The 16,694-nt window shown below is 47.0% G+C and overlaps 1 protein-coding gene and 1 long non-coding RNA gene across 5 annotated transcripts in view; one reads left to right on the top strand and one right to left on the bottom strand.

The window, feature by feature from the left end:
• The window catches only part of SH3BP5 (SH3 domain binding protein 5), a 76,935-nt gene that overhangs the window by 18,320 nt on the left and 41,921 nt on the right, over nucleotides 1-16,694 (bottom strand). The window lies entirely within an intron of this gene.
• Nucleotides 3,258-5,869, top strand: LOC141409625 (uncharacterized). Its single transcript, XR_012430682.1, has 2 exons — nucleotides 3,258-3,365; nucleotides 3,532-5,869. It is a non-coding gene; the product is annotated as an uncharacterized lncRNA (long non-coding RNA).

Genomic DNA, 16,694 nt, shown 5'->3' with positions numbered 1-16,694 from the left:
GATCTACCTGCCTCGGCCTCCCAAAGTGCTGGGATTACAGGATTACAAGTGTGAGCCACCGCACCCAGTCGCTACACACTTTTAAACCCGATCTGATGAGAACTCACTGTCAAAACAACAGTACCAAGGAGGGTGGTGCTAAAGCATTCATGAGAAACAGCCTCCATGATTAAATCACCTCCCACCAAGCCCCACCTCCAACATCGGTGATTACAATTCGACATGAGATTTGGGAGGGGGCACAGACCCAAACCATATCAGGAGGTAATTAGGGTTAGATGAGGTCCTGAGGGTGGGACCCTCATGAGGGGATCAGTGACCTTGTAAGAAGGGGGAAGAGAGAGAGAGATCTCGCTCTGGTTCACTGAGGAAGCACCATGCTGTCAAAGGTCTCCTAGGGAAGATTCTGCAAAGGAGGAGGGTATCAGGCAGCAGGCCAGGCCAAGACAGGAAGCACCGAAGAGTTTACACACTTACCTAACTGAGGAAAGTTTAACTGTGACATTGCTTCTCAGTGTCATCACAAAACACAGGACTTCCAAAGTCAGAAACCAACTGTATTTACAAAATTTACTAAATTTAGAAACCAATTTTGTATGATGGTGAGAACCAGATAGCCAGAGAGAGCTGGCTATCTGGTTCTCACCATCATACAAAAGATGACACCTAGAAATCTTTGGTGCAACTGATAACAGTTTACCTTCAAATAGTAACAAAGGCCCCAGGCCCTGGTATTTAATACACTGTTTGAATAGGGCTGTATGCTCCCAGGTCCTGTGATGTGCACAAGTCATGCAGTGATTCACTCACAGCTCACAGAGAAACCCAATGAGCCAGCAGAAGTGAGGCCCTGCTTATGATAGTACTAAAGAGGAAAATGTTAGCAGAGCTTGGTTTGAGGTATAAGATGCAACACAGAAACAAATGTTAAATACCTTCATGACTTACAGACACTAACAGCTTTCATGGGAAGAGCTCCATGGAGAGAATTTTAAAAGGCAGCTTATGGGCTGGGCGCAGTAACTCACACCTGTAATCCCACCACTTTGGAAGGCCAAGGCGGGTGGATCACTTGAGGCCAGGAGTTCAAGACCAGCCCGGCCAACATGGTGAAACCCCGTCTCTACCTAAATACAAAAATTAGCTGGGCATGGTGGTGGACGCCTGTACTCCTAGTGACTTGGGAGACTGACGCAAGGGAATCACTTGAACCCAGGAGGTGGAGGTTGCAGTGAGCTGAGATCATGCCACTGCACTACAGCCTGGGTGACAGAGTAAGACTCTGTCTCCAAAAAAAAAAAAAAAAAAAAAAAAAAAGGCTGCTATGAATGAATGTAGACACTGGCCCAGGCCAACTGTGACTGTGAAGCACTCAGAAATGTGGAAATGTATTGAGCATTCCACAAAGGGTCATCAGCAAAGGAGGTGGCGGGTGGAGAAGCCTGGCATTGTTGAGAAGGGAGAGAGGCTGCGGTCACGCCCCTCTGACTCAACTTCCACTGTTGCCCACAATGGCTCTCAGGGAGGAACAAGAGCATCTGCACATTCGCATTGGCTACAACAAAGGTCCAAGACAGGAGGAAGTTTACAGACCTCCCAGTTCAAGCCCCTCATTTTTCAAAGGAGAGCCCAGAATAGGTGATGTCACACAGCTGTTTAGTGGCCCCCCAGAGCCAGGAAGTCAGAGCCCCTGACCCCTAGTCTGGAGCTATTTCAGCTCAACCATGCAGTGTCCACCCCCCGGAGTAACTCATTAACACAGTCGCTGGACAGTTGGACAGTCTCCCTGCCAGCAATACATGACAAGAGCAGCTGCTGGGGCACCAAAGACAAGATGCAAACTCCACTGTGCACAGGATTGCTACCTCCTGCCTGCGGCTCCCATCCTGAAGCCTCACGCGGGTCCAACTGACAGGCCCGTGGTTAGCTCCAGCAACTGCAAAGGAGGCGACTGCCCAAAGTCATACTCTAGCAGGTGGTAGCTCCAAGTCAGGGAGAGAGCCCTCAAGACCAGACCAACCTAGTACCTAACTACTAACTAACCTGTAAGTCTGGATACAGATAATTACAAAGGAGAAAATAATCACAGCAGTTACTGCTTTAGCATTTATTCTGAATCAGATAATGTGTATAAGGTGTTCTGAATATAGTACATCATTAGCAAAGTCTCAAAATATATAGCATATATAGTACATATATATTATATAGTATATAGATATAGTACATCATTTAAGTCTCCAAATAACCCTACAGGCCTAACCCAGAGCTTTCATTCTAATTTTTTTTTTTTTTTTTTTTTTTTTTTCCTGGAGATGGAGTTTTCCTCTTGCCACCCAGGCTGGAGTGCAACAGTGCAATCTCGGCTCACTGCAATCTCTGCCTCCTGGGTTCAAATGATTCCCCTGCCTCAATCTCCCGAGTAGCTTAGATTACAGGTGCCCGCCACCATGCCCGGCTAATTTTTGTATTTTTAGCAGAGATGGGGTTTCCATGTTGGCCAGGCTGGTCTCGAACTCCTGACCTCAGGTGATCCACCCGCCTTGGCCTCTCAAAGTGCTGGGATTACAGGCGTGAGCCACCGCGCCCAGCCTCATTCTAACTTTGATTAAACACCACTTGCTGGTGCTGCAAACTCCTGACAAAGAAGTACTAGTCAAGGAAGCACAGCCTTAGCTCTCCACACAAATCAAGGACACAGTGGCCACTGTCACACATGTCGGAACAGGCAGGGAGGTTTGCAGGGTATAAGATTTGCAGAGACCGCCAAGGAGGAGCAGAGGAGAAGCGAGGAGAAGCGAGGGGGAGAAGGCCCGCTGCTGTAGGAGCTGGACTCATCCACAACCAGCGTCCGGAAAATGGGGTCCTGAGAAGCTGATCCTGAAAACCCTCACGCCTGCCTGAGCTTAGCCTCCTACCCCCACCACACATTCTCACCTGCTCTGAGGAACAACTTGGACCCCATTCACAGGGGAGCCAGGAGGATGAATGAGATGCAGAGAGGCACAGGACAGGCAAAATTTCCCCACCCAGAGGCACAGGCATCCGACTGCCTTCCCCACTCCCCTTTCTAAATGCCTTTAGTACTTAAAATCCAAAAGGACTCAGGGGTTTACTTGGGAATGGTTGGGCTCAGTATGCATATACCCCCCAGCACTTGGCCAAAGCAATGATGGAGCAAAAGAAGCTTCTGGAACCCCCTGGACACCTGGGCGTGGATTGGGAAGAAGGAGTGCCCCACTTTCTTCTAGAGAAAGTTGGAAAGATACCAGCCTGGGGCAAAGCAGGTGCTGTGTGAGATGAGCAGTGACCCTGGAGGCACCGGGCGGCAGAACCCGCAGGAGAGGGAAGCCCCAGCCAAATGACAGGTGGGCCAGCTTCTACCCCTCGTGCTTCGTGCTGCTTCGTGCTTCGCTGGAGGAATCTCACCCCCACAGGCCCCGGGGCAAGGCCCCTGCTGGATGTGGGCAACTACTTGGTAGGAAGTCTCTGTCCTTTTTAACTTGATACTGTTTTGTCCTTGCCTCTTTACAGTGAATGTCACAGGCACTGCTGGAAAGAACCCCTCCCCCGGCTAGAAGCTTATGAAGAAAAGCATCAGAGGCCTTTCCAACCCAACCAAGGAAGATCAAAAACCTTTGAAAACATGGTCAGTAACCCCTGGGGGGTCTCAGTGAGGGAGGGATGGACAGGACAAACATGAAAATGGACAAGAGACAAGGATGACTGCTCTCAGCTGTATTAAAGCCATGGTTTCCTGCCTATATTCTGAGGAATCCCAGGGACCTGGCAGTTCATGGACTGCCTGAGTCCTTCCAGCCTGCAAGCTGCCCATCCTGAACTCCTCCTTCAACTCCTGAATGATTCTTCGTTGAAGAGGACCAGAGATAGAATCTGGCCATTCTGATGGCACCGTTTTACCTCTGAGGATGTCTGGCATATATTTTAATCCAAATTATCCCAGAACAAAGTTTCATTTGAAAACATTTTCTGGGGAGAATTCCATTAAGCCCATTTAGTTCCTTGATTTTTTTCACACCCAGGTGCTTCTAATTTTTCAGCTTATTTAGTCAAAATGATTCTCCTGAAGATTGGTTCCTTTCTATTTCAAATAAACAGATTTGATTGAATAAACAGTTTCATCCATATCAAATTTTACTAAATGTAGCTTGTGGCATGGAGTTTTTCATTGTTTCTATCAAAATTTTGCTGAATCAGTTTCTTAAAGATCTAAACATTTGGCTGGGCGTGGTGGCTCATGCCTGTAATCCCAGCACTTTGGGAGGCTGAGGCGGGCAGATCACCTGAGGTTGGGAGTTCAAGAGCAGCTTGGCCCACATGGCGAAACCCCATCTCTACTAAAAATAGAAAAATTAGCTGGGCCTGGTGGCAGGTGCCTATAATCCCAGCTACTCAGGGGGCTGAGGCAGGAGAATCGTTTGAACCTGGGAGGTGGAGGTTGCAGTGAGCTGAGATCGCACCACTGCACTCCAGCCTAGGCGACAAGAGCAAAACTCTGTCTCGGGGGAAAAAAAAAATCTAAAGATTTGTCAAACATAGGGGACATCATTTTTTCTCAGTCCCAAAAGTTACCATGTACATTGAGTCACTATCAGTTTAATCGTGTTATTTCTCCCAACAATGTATATTACAAAGAAAACAAGAAATCCATGGTATGTATCTACCCTTAGAGAGATGAGAAAACCGTGGGCAGTCTTAAGAGAGACAGTGCCTGCAGCCGTACCGTGGACAGACTACAGAGCCCTTTAATATGTCAGAGCAGCAAGAGAGCTTTGCAGGGCTAGAAACATTGAGGTCAAATGGTTTTGTTCTGGCCTGAGCTTAAAGGTGAACTTTAAAAATGTAAAAGCTTCTACTTGCTTCAAAATACAGCAAGGAGTAACAAGGGAGAGCTGGGGGTGGGGAAAAAGATGAAATAGGATTGCCCCAAGGTAGGTAATTGTAGAAGCTCGATGATGAACATAGGAGGTTCCATTACTTTGTTCTCTATTTTGCATATATCTGAAAGTTTTGACCCCAGCTTCCGGCAGGACAGTCCCTACTGCCAACAGTCATCCAGACTAACCAGGGGTGAGTCTGACACAAGCGTTTCAGTTGGGGGCATCAGGGAAGGTTCTTCAAGCACTGAGCCCACCTCTGCTTATCTTCAGTACTAGACACCAGCCTGCAGTTCGCATCCAGACACAGCGTGTTCACACACACCACCCAAAGGGCTTCCCATTGCACTCATGCAGCACGATTCCTCTGCCTTAAGCTGGCACTGTTTATTACCCTACAGAATCTCCCTAATTCATGTAAAAGCTGGCAGGAGGAGGGTCTCAGACCTTCTGTTTTCACAGGGCACTACTTAGCCTGAGTCAGTGTGCCTAGGCTAGTCAGCCGGCTGATGTCTATCGCCCGTCCCCACACTTCCATCCTTTCACAATGAACAAGCAGCTTACAGGGCCTGCCAGCTACACGCAGCAGGCCTCCAGGAACGACACATCCCAAATCAAATCCTTCCTGTTGCTGCAGCAACACCACAGATGCCAGGCTCTTCCTGCCCACCCTAGCCAGAAGGGCGCACCCACATTCCTCCTCATCCTCCTCCCGCTTTCACCTCCTTCACGCTGTAGCAGTGTGCCACCACTGGCTAGAGCACCGGCTGGCCAGGTGTGAGGTAGGGGCCTGAGCCGGGGGGAGACAGCAGTACCCCCGGAAAAAAGCAGAGAAAGGGAAAAAACCCCACAACAGCACCCCAGGGTACCACCACCAAACCTAGACTCCTAACCCACAGAACCAAATAACAGGGTTTTTGTGCTCAGGGAGATGGAGACAATGTAGACCAATTGTTTTATTTTCTAGGAGAAAATGTAACAGTCTCACAAATAAATTGGCCTGCTCAAAGCATGGAGCCTGGATATTCTACCAACCCCAATCCAAGCTGCCCTCCCTGCCAGCCAGCCACACAGCCATCCCCCACATCACACTCTCACACTCTCTCTGTCCCCAAAACACACACGCAGCATGCCCCGCCTCTTAATTCTTCAAATGTGTGCAAACTCAGAGAGCTCCTTCGTTGCGGTGGGTTTCCCTGAGGTCAGCAGGGCTGTATCTTCCTCCCTGCACGTCCACTCACAATTATCTTCCATCTCTGCCTTTGTCTCCCACCTATACTGTCATTCCCAGGACCCACGAAACACTAGCGTATCTTAGACACACACACACCAATCAGGGAAGTTATTTCATCTTCCACTGGGACGCGCAGTGCAGACCCAGGCCACGAACATGGTCATTGCTTGATATTGTGAGGGAGTGGAGAGCCCTGCTTTACGCCGCAGGGCAGCAGAGAACTGGAATACAGAATGCGGGGAAAGTCCATGTGCTCTGTAATTATGCCTCAGGACATTCCTTTGCAGTGAATGAGTAGCTGCTGGTTTCCAATCACAAGGGCGGAGCATAGGAGTAGAGAGGTGGGTGTATAAAGAACTGGGATGCCAGAAGAGGAAAGAGCACCTCCCTCCCGTAAGCTATAGCTATAGTTAATTTTTGTATTTTTAGTAGAAACAGGGTTTCACCATGTTGGCCAGGCTGGTCAGGAGTGAAACACGGTGCCCCAAAAACAAAACACACACTTTGATGCTGTGCACAAAACTGGCATTGATTTGACCACGACAATTGGACCAGTGACAACGGGGCCACTATGAGGCCGTGGTCTGTGTCAAGAGAACCAGGAAGAACAGAGTATATCCCTGGCACCAATAATAACCATCGTCTCGGGCCTACAACCTTGAACAAGGACCTGAAGGCATCGGATTCCTTTGGCAGAGCTCTGATCCCCCGACTCCTACCTCTCTCCGTCCTCTCCGGTGAAAGAACCAGGTGGTCAGTTGCTCCCTCCCTCAGTCCTGCCTCTACAGGTACACGCTTCTCTGCCTGGGGGTTGCTAGCAGAACACCAGCTCTTCCAGTGACTGCTCCCCAGAGACGGTTCCACCCGCACCTTGTGGACAAACAAGTCCCTTGTAGCTCTCCAATCTTCACACACCGTAATGGCAACAAAAGAAACATTTTGGGCAGGGCGCAGCAGCTCACGCCTGTAATCCCAGCACCTTGGGAGGCTGAGGCGGGTGGACTACCTGAGATCAGGAGGTTGAGATCAGCCTGGCCAACATGGTGAAACCCTGTTTCTATTAAAAATACAAAAATTAGCCGGGCGTGGCGGTACGCCCCTGTAATCCCAGCTACTCGGGAAGTTGAGGCTGGAGAATCGCTTGAACTCGGGAGGCGGAGGTTGCAGTGAGCCGAGATTGTGCCATTGCACTCCAGCCTGAGGTGACAAGAGCGAAACAGGGTCCCCTCCCCCCCAAAAAAACACATTTTGATGCCTTGCACAATACTGGCATTGATTTGACCAGGACAATTGGGCCACTATGAGGCCATATTCTGTGTCGAGAGAACCAGGAAGAACAGAATACATCCCTGGTACCAACAATAACCACTGTCTTGGGTCTACAACCTTGAACAAGTCACTAAACTTTTCAGATTGGAACGCCAAGGCCTCTGCTAACTCCAAGGAAGCCTCAGTTACAGTACTGAAAATATATAACTACAGCAGGGACCCACGAGGAAAGTTCTGTAATGCAGTATCTGGCTTAAACAACATATGCAAATTGTGAGCCAGCAGGTTAGTTAACCACAAGCTATTTTGCTTTTACTATGTTCTTTAGTGCTGTGCAAGTCTGCAAATTTTCCATAATAAAAAAGTTTACGAAATTGCCTCTCAATACATTTCTTAATCAGCTGTTGCTTTGCTATTTATCTACCACACAGTTCTTTCTTTAAACTCGAAATTATGTCACCAGGTTAAGCAAAAGCATAATTTGAGGGAAAGGGGGAGGTCCACACTATTTATCAAGACAAAAAATAACCATGGTTTCTAGTCAAATGTTTTAAACCAATCACAACAAAACTTTTTTAAAACAGCTGGGGAAATCTGAAAAAGGCCTGGATACTAGATGATATTTAAAAACTAATTTTGTTAGGTGTAAAAACGTGACCTTTTAAAGGTTCTTATCTGTTGGAGATAAATATCTAAATATTTAGGTGTGCAGTGATAAATCTATGAACAGCTTTAAAAGAATCAAGGAAAAAACTAGAGGGGGAGGGTGGACGAAACCTGACTGGCGAGAGGTTAACAATTGTTGATGCTGGTGATGGGCACGTGTGGTCCACTGATGATTCTACTTTTGCAGAAATTCCATAATAAAAAGTTGTAAAGAAATATTTTTTGAAGGCATTGGTTCATCAGTTATCACTTTTGCTCTTTACCTTCCACATAATCACAAAACTCAAGAAAATGCTTACTAAAAGAATAGGGAAAACCCAAAATGTTTGTCAATGGTTGTCCTCATTAAAGGCAACATTTCAAATAAACAAGCAAACAAATAGAACTAAAACAAGACTGGGTGCGGTGACTCACGCCTGTCATCTCAGCACTTTGGGAGGCTGAGGTGGGTGGATCACATGAGGCCAGAAGTTCGAGACCAGCCCAGCCACCATGGCAAAACCCCGTCTCTACTAAAAAATACAAAAATTAGCTGTGTGTGGTCCAAGCTACTCAGGTGACTGAGGCACGACAATCCCTTGAACTCAGGAGAGGGAGGTTGCAGTAAGCTGAGACTGCACCAATGCACTCCAGCCTGAGCAACAGAGCAAGACCCTGTCCCAAAAAAAGAAAAAGAAGTATCTAAGATTGGCAATGAGAGGAGGTAAAGAGTCAAAATGTTACCCAAACAAGAGACAGGTTTACAAGACTGAGCTGCTCATGGTCCCTCAAAGCCCATATTACCCACACACAATCTTTTAAGATGTAAAGGAAACGAAGGGGCCCAGCAATATCCCCAGTGGCCTGTTAGTGGCCACACCACTCCAGTTATCCAAAAGTTCTCATCTCTAATCTCAGTCTCTTCTGCAATGATTTAAAGCTCTTAACTCTTTGTCCCTGGCAGAGACAGAAAAACAACAAAACGTGCCCACTTACAATTACAAAGCACTACATCAGGAGAGAGCACTTTCAAGGAGAGCTGACCCCAAACTGCAGGCACCTGGATAAGCCCTGTCCCTCCCCACACTCCACCTCTACTGCCCTGATGGAGGGAGGATAAAGGAGCCAGGACGGGGTGTTTATGAAATTCCTACTATATGCCAGGTGTGAACCCATGGAGTCTAGCCCATAGCCCTGCTGGAAGTATTGTCAGACCCATTTTACACCCAAAGAAACTGGTGAAGGCACTGGTCCAAGGTCATAAGGCTAGAAAGGAAGGAGACTAGGACTCATACCCAGGTCTCCCACTCTGACCACCCAGAGAGAAGCAGCACCAATGCGGGGCCCCATATTATCTCCCCTCTCCGGTGGTGTATTATCTATTAAGCTTGACATTTCAGTGAACCAGCTGCTCCTTTGGCCGTGCTTAAGTAAGCTTCACTGAAGCTGACAAGACTGACTCTGTAGACTGCAGATCCTGATAAGAAGCCACAGTTTGATAAACTCTCTCCATGCCACCATCTGCACACCCACTTTGCCAAGCCCTCTCTCCATAGGGCATCCAAAGGCCTCACAATCCCTGTTCAACCCCTCCTTACCCCCCTAGTTCTGGAAGCCTCTGCAGATGTATCCAGTGTGGGTTCTTACCTGGATTATTTGCAAAGCTTTCTCGCCACCTGTGCACTTGGCTGGAAGTGCCACATGTCAAACTTTCATAAGCTAATCCTGGGCTCTGCTCATCTCTATTTGGAGACTGCTTTCCAACACACTTGAAATAAATGGGTTCAAAGTCATTAACATTCCTCATGCCTCAGACAAAAATACTCAAAACAAATGATGGAGGGGAGTTTTCTGTCAATGGCCCCTTCCCTCCCAGCTAGGATCTACAAAAGGAGCCTCTTAATTGGAGAGCTTCTCCATATTGGCCAGGATCGGTGTTTCGCCAGCCAGTACCTCACACAACCACTTGGCCTCAGTCCCAAGGGATGCCATTTAACAGAAGCAGAGGACACACTCACTCTAGACAAAGTGACTTCGGTTAAGACCAACTCACTCTGCAACTCAGAAGCCCAGAGCTTTCTACTCTTGGCCTATAAGCCTGGAAGAGACCCATAAAAGGTATGTGAATGGAGAAGAGAGAAGGACAACTCAAACCCAGCGACACCAGCACACACTGGATGGCCAAATGCCTGGTGAGTCCCCAGACCCAGGACCTTTGGAGTTAAGATGCTGCAGCAAAAAATCTGGTAACCCACAGCGCCCTCCTTTATGCATAGTACATAGAATTTCTATGATCTCGTCACAGCAGCATCGCCCCTTGGGTCCTGGAAAGTCTTATGAGAGCCAAAACTGTGTTACTGAATTTAATTCTCATATTCTAGCATAGTGGCTGGTATACTGCAAATGTTTAAGAAATACCTGTATAATTAAGGTACCTAGCTGTGGTAGAAATGATAATCCACAAACAACTCCCTTATGAGCAATCGTTATTAATGCATTTGTGACTTTTTTTCTCCTGTGACTCCTGCAATTAGATAAATGTCTATCTGGACATGTTTATCCTTGAAAATGGCCATTTGGGGTGACAGAAAAACTCACCTGAATAATCAAACTGTATACAGTAAGTCGTGTCATATGAACGCCATTCTCTCAAGATCTAACTGATTCCCCCTCTCCACTCAACCTCACCCCTTCCAAGCTGGGTGATACATAACCCAGATCCCAATGGGGCGTCAGGAAATTAAGCCTGGGAAAAAATTCACCCTCTCTGACTTCATAGGACCAAGTTTCTGTACTTCTTTTGTCAGTTTGCCATGTTATAAAATAGTACATGTAAAAAAGTACTTTGAAACCTGCCCAACACTATGAACATATCAGGAACACATCTCATGAATTACTTTACTATTCACTTGGTCTTCTCAACAAGACCGCAAACTCTTTGAAGGCACCGTGAGTCCCCACCACCAGTATGGTGGAGAAGTCACACTTAGAAACAGGTGCTCTGCCAAGCCCTCCAGTAGCCAGAAACATTGGCTCTCCTCTTTCCACCTCAGCATTTCAGACTTCCCTGGGTCATTCAGTACTGTTTGTTGCCTGGTACACTTAAGCACAGCCAAAGGAGCAACTGGTTCACTGAAACGTCAAACCCCTACCTCCAATCTAACTTTGCTTCTGGATCTGCATAACTTGGCTTAATTTTAACTATTGCCTGCAAGATCTGCAAAGGAATTCAAGGTCAGAGGGACACAGGTGAAAATGAGGGCCTAATATAAACATGAGTTAGCACAACATACCTTTCTGGTAAGCATAGCATACGAAAATCTGAGGGATCTATTATCATGCAAGTGCAAAGACACTCAGCATATGGCCTCAGCCGGAGCAGGCTGTCAGAAACAGCATCAGAGCACAAGGGCACACACAGCCAGGGGCCCCTCTGGCTGCCAGAGGCCAGACCACTTCAGGCCACCCAGGGGTCTGTGGAAGGATGGGAATGGCCTAGAGATGGGGCCAAGACAGCAGCTCCGCCCCCACCTGGGGAGGCAGAATTGGCACAATCTGGTGTGGCAGGGGCTCTCCATGTGAGCCCAGGTTCCTGGCAGCTCTCCTTTCCACCTGGTATTGCCAAGCAAAGCAGGTCTGAGGAACTCAGGGGCCTTCTCCCAGCTCTAAATGGCTGGGAACAAACTGCAGCCAATGGAACTGAGAATGAAAAAGGATAAGATATCCACACAGAGGAATCCAAATGTCTCAGGGCTGAATGACTACACCTTAAGTCTTTGTAATTCTGTCAATTCCAAACATTCCTTTATTTGTTTTGTTTCTGAGACAAGGCCTCACTCTGTCGCCCAGGCTGGAGTGCAGTGGCACAATCACGGCTACGTGCAGCTTCAACCTCCCAGGCTCCGGAGATTCTACCACCTTAGCCTCCCAGGTAGCTGGGACTACAGGAGCACACCACCATGTCCAGTTAATTTTTTGTATAGATGGGGTTTTGCCACGTTGCCCAGGCTGGTCTTGAACTCCTAGGCTCAGCTTCCCAAAGTGCTGAGATCACAGGCATGAGCCACCATGCCGGGCCTCAAGCATTCCTCTTTATAGCAAGTACTCATTTTTCACCTTTACTTTGCACCACACAACATGAAGATGCGGAAAGGATAAGATGCAATTTCTGCTCTCAAGGAGCTCACAGTTCCAGGGCAGGCTTCTTAACCCATGGTTTAAAGGTTAGGAACACGGATCAAGACTCAGGCTTCTAGACTCATTAGCTGTGTGACCCTGAGCACTTTCTTACTTCTCCGTGCCTCAGTTTCCTCACCTGTAAAACACAGATAATAACAGAACCTAGCTCAGGGGGTTGCTGCGAGGAATAAGTGAGTTAATACATATAAAGTGCTGAGAAAAGGCACGCAGTAAGCAGTACAGAGTGTCAACTGTCATAAGAAAGCATTATGTAGCATGAGCTTGTGCATATTAACCCACATGACATGCATATTTAAAGGAACGCGATATATACCGTGAAGTTATAATTTACACACCCATGCACGTGTCTGTTTTCAGAGGATGACATCCGTAACGTTCAAGTTCTCAAAGAAGCAGAGCTGACAAAAAGCTGAGGGAGCGGGGCTACAGGAAGGGTTCATAAAAGTTACATTGACTTGTGCCTTCTTTTTAATCCAGCAAAGGGTAAAAGCTAAGCGGTGCTGTCCAACAGAACTTTCTGCAGTAACGGAAATATTCTCTATCTGCACTGTCCCAAAATAGTAGCCAGCCTCCACGTGTGGCTATTGAGCACTTGAAATGTGGCCTGCCAGGGTGAATCAATGAATTTTTGGCTTCATTTTAATTAATTTACATTTAAGCAGCTATGTGTGGCTAATGGCTATTATTTTGAACATCGCAGAGCTAGTCAGTCTAGGAAGAAAGAAGTCACAGGCAAAGACTAGATTATGCAATGATGCAAAACATTCCCTGATGTAATCAGAAATCATGAGTAGAACACCACAATGTACCCTGCAATTGTGAGTAGTGACGTGCACATACACTGAACCACAGCACAGAGAAGTCCAGATGCCAAAAGACAAGAGGGGCCAGGCCAGGCCGTGAAAAGCTTTGTGCGCTGTGGTCAGATTTGGGCTTGACACTGGAGACAGAAGAAATGTTCCGTACTAGCCAGGGTTCTCCAAAGAAACAGAACTGATAGGATGTTTGTATAAACATTTATTATAAGGAATTGGCTCATGCAATTATGGAGGCTGGCAAGTTCAAAATCTGCAGAGTTCAAAATCTCCAAGTAGGCTGGAGACCCGGGAAAGAACTTCTCTTGCAGTTCAAGACCAAAGGTCGTCTGCTGCAGAATTCTCTCTTGCTGGTGGGAGGGTCCCTCTTCTGCTCTATTCAGACCTTTAACTGATTGCATGAGGACCACCCACACTGGGGAGGGCAATCGACTTTACTGAAAGTCCACTGATTTAAATGTTTATGTCATCCAAAAACACCCTCACAGTAACAATCAGAATTATATTTGACCACATATCTGGACACTGTAGCCCAGTCAAGTTGACACATAAAATTAACTATCACATGTACTAAAGTTTTTGAGCAGGGCTATCAGCAGAACTGACTTTGGTAAGATAATTCAACTGCGAGGCAGTGGGGAGGAATGGAGGTTCCAGGAGGCAGGAAGACCAGTTGAAAGGCTATTTCAGGCCGGGGGGAAGTGGCTAACGCCTGTAATCCCAACACCTGGGGAGGCTGAAGTGAGTGGATCGCTTCAGCTCAGGAGTTCGAGACCAGCCTGTGGAACATGGTGAAAACCTGTCTCTACTAAAAATACAAAATTAGCCAGATATGGTGGTGCACACCTGTAAGGTAAGGTGGGAGGACTGTTTGAGTCTGGAAGGCAGAGGTTGCAGTGAGCCGGGATTGCACCACTGCACTCCAGCCTGGGTGACAGAGTGACAGAGTGAGACACCCTGTCGCAAAAAAAAAAAAAAAAAAAGACTATTTCAATGCTCTGGGTAAGACATGAGGGACTGCACCAAAAAAGTGACAATGAGAAATGACTCATTTAGTATCTGTTAAAGTATGAATGAATGGATTCTGTGACTTTACAAAACACACACTTTATGAGAAGCTAGCATTTCCTCACAAATCTCCAACATAATGTAGAATGGGTAAGGAGGTTTTCCATACAACATAAAGGGAGGGAAGTGATGTAGCAGAGAGATACAGGTAGTTACTATAGATACGGAGATACAGGTAGATACGGAGATACAGGTAGTTACTGTATTCCCACGCTCAACAGAGTCTTATGCCTGCTCTGTGCGTAACATATGCCCACCTTTTACTCCTTCTAACTCACAGCCTTTCTAGAAGATAAACTATAGTACCAACATGGCAGTCTGTTAGCTGCTCCCAATATCCATTCCCCGCTTCGTCCTTAAAACAACCTTGCCTGGCTAGCTAAAAGACTCCAAGTCAAGCCTCCCTTGCAGCTACCTGTGACTACCTGACCAAGTTCTAGCAATGAATGGAAAATGTGTTGTCTGGGACTCCCAAGTAGACTCTTTAAAATAGAAGGGACATATATCCCTTCCTCATTTCCTCCTTCTGTCTTGAAATGCAGATGTGATGGCTGGAGTTCCTGGAGCCATCTTCAACCACGAGGTGACGTGGAAGATTGGACTCAAATACCAGGATGTGAGCAGCAAACAGAACACTAGGTTTCAGATGACCATGAAATCACAGCACTAATTCCGGACTGCCTAATTTAGGTCTTCGGTTAGTTGAGAGACGGAATCCTTGTGTGTTTAGGCCACATTTTTGAGTTCTGTTGCTTACAATCAAACATAATTCCTAATTGATAGATGATACAGCTATTATTTTGTGCACAAAAAATGTAGATTTCAAAATTTCAGGCCACATACCTTCGTCCATATATTTTCCTATGGCCTTGGGTGTTGATATGTGGCTAGGCAGAAGAGGAGCCCACATAAACTAATACAGCACCTTACACCTCATGATTTCCTTCCAACAGCTGCTCTCAATAAAGAGCCCACTGCAAATACTTTCTACCACCTTGGATGAGTGCCTAGGTCAGTGTGAAAACAGACACCTCCCCTTCTCTATATAAGGAGAACCTTCACTAAGCTGGCCTTACCCTGAGATCAAGAGACTTAAACTCAAAGAATGCGAAAACCTCAAAAGATTTTGATGTGCCACTGCTTTTAGAAATAACACAAAGCACTTTCTCTGGGGTGTGGTGCTTTGACAAAGGGTTGGGGCATACACTTGGGGCTTACAGTGAATTGATGAGCAGAGGGCATCTTTTTGCTACTTCCATTTAAACCACTTCCTCAGGCCGGGCACGATGGCTCACGCCTGTAATCCCAGCACTTTGGGATGCCAAGGCGGGCAGATCACTTGAGGTCAGGAGCTTGAGACCAGCCTGGCCAACATGACAAAATCCCGTCTCTACAAAAATACAAAAATTAGGCTGGGCGCAGTGGCTCACATCTGTAATCCCAGCACTTTCAGAGGCCAAGGCGGGCAGATCACGAGGTCAGGAGATGGAGACCATCCTGGCTAACACAGTGAAACCCCATCTCTACCAAAAATACAAAAAATTAGCCGGGCATGGTGGCTCACATCTGTAATCCCAACTACTCGGGAGGCTGAGGCAGGAGAATTGCTTAAAGCCGGGAGGCAGAGGTTGCAGTGAGCCGAGATTGCACCACTGCAATCCAGCCTGGGCGACAGAGCGAGGCTCCGTCTCAAAAAAAAAAGAAGAAATATTAGCCAGGTATGGTGGCACACACCCGTAATCCCAGCTACTTGGGAGGCTGAGGCAGGAGAATCACTTGAACCTGGGAGGTGGAGCTTGCAGGTGTTCACTGTGTTCTTAAACTCCACAAGGTCATCCCACTGTGTAGAAATGAAAACTCCACCTACAGCCTGTACTTCCAAGCATTTCCCACTTGGTGTAAAGGGTGGTGTCCTGTCTCTCACATGTGGAGAGGTTCCTGCAGCATGACGAACCCCAAGTTGGGAATATGCAGTCCCACCAGGTTGGACGCAGGGTATTCTAAGCTATGGGAATATTTGTAAGTCAGAACCATTTGAAGGCCCAGAGACCATAAATCTCTAAGTCTTATCCGTCATTTACTTCTCAGCATGAATAATTTCACCGCACTCCAGCCTGGGTGACAGAGCGAGACTCCGTTTCTAAAAGAAAAGTAAAAATAAACCACTTCCCCAAAATGAAACCTACGAAGTAGGGCTTCCTAACCAGAACCCATCATTGCCTTAACTGAAGCAAACAGGTGCTCCATCCTGTACGAGAAGGTAAACTCCCCAGTGCCCACGAAAGTTTTAAATGGAAGAAACTAACAAATATCAAACTAATAAAGGCCATCAAGAATGGAGAAGGGGAAAGAACTGGTGGGAGGCAGAAACAGGAGGTGGCTGGAGGAGACAGGGGAAGACATAGCTGAGGAACCCACATTCTAGAAGATTCTTCAGAAGAGACCCAGTTGATGTGGCCTCCCATGAAGCCCTTCAGAATTCTACCGGGAGCTGACTAGCTCTCAGCAAAACCAAGCTAGTGAGGGTTGGTGGGGGACAGAAAAAAATCCTAGACCCAGCTCCTTATC

Source organism: Macaca fascicularis, chromosome 2 (assembly GCF_037993035.2).
Source record: "Macaca fascicularis isolate 582-1 chromosome 2, T2T-MFA8v1.1".
Lineage (NCBI taxonomy): Eukaryota > Metazoa > Chordata > Mammalia > Primates > Cercopithecidae > Macaca > Macaca fascicularis.
The sequence above is the reverse complement of the archived record's forward strand: the minus strand, read 5'-3'. Positions and strand labels throughout refer to the sequence as shown.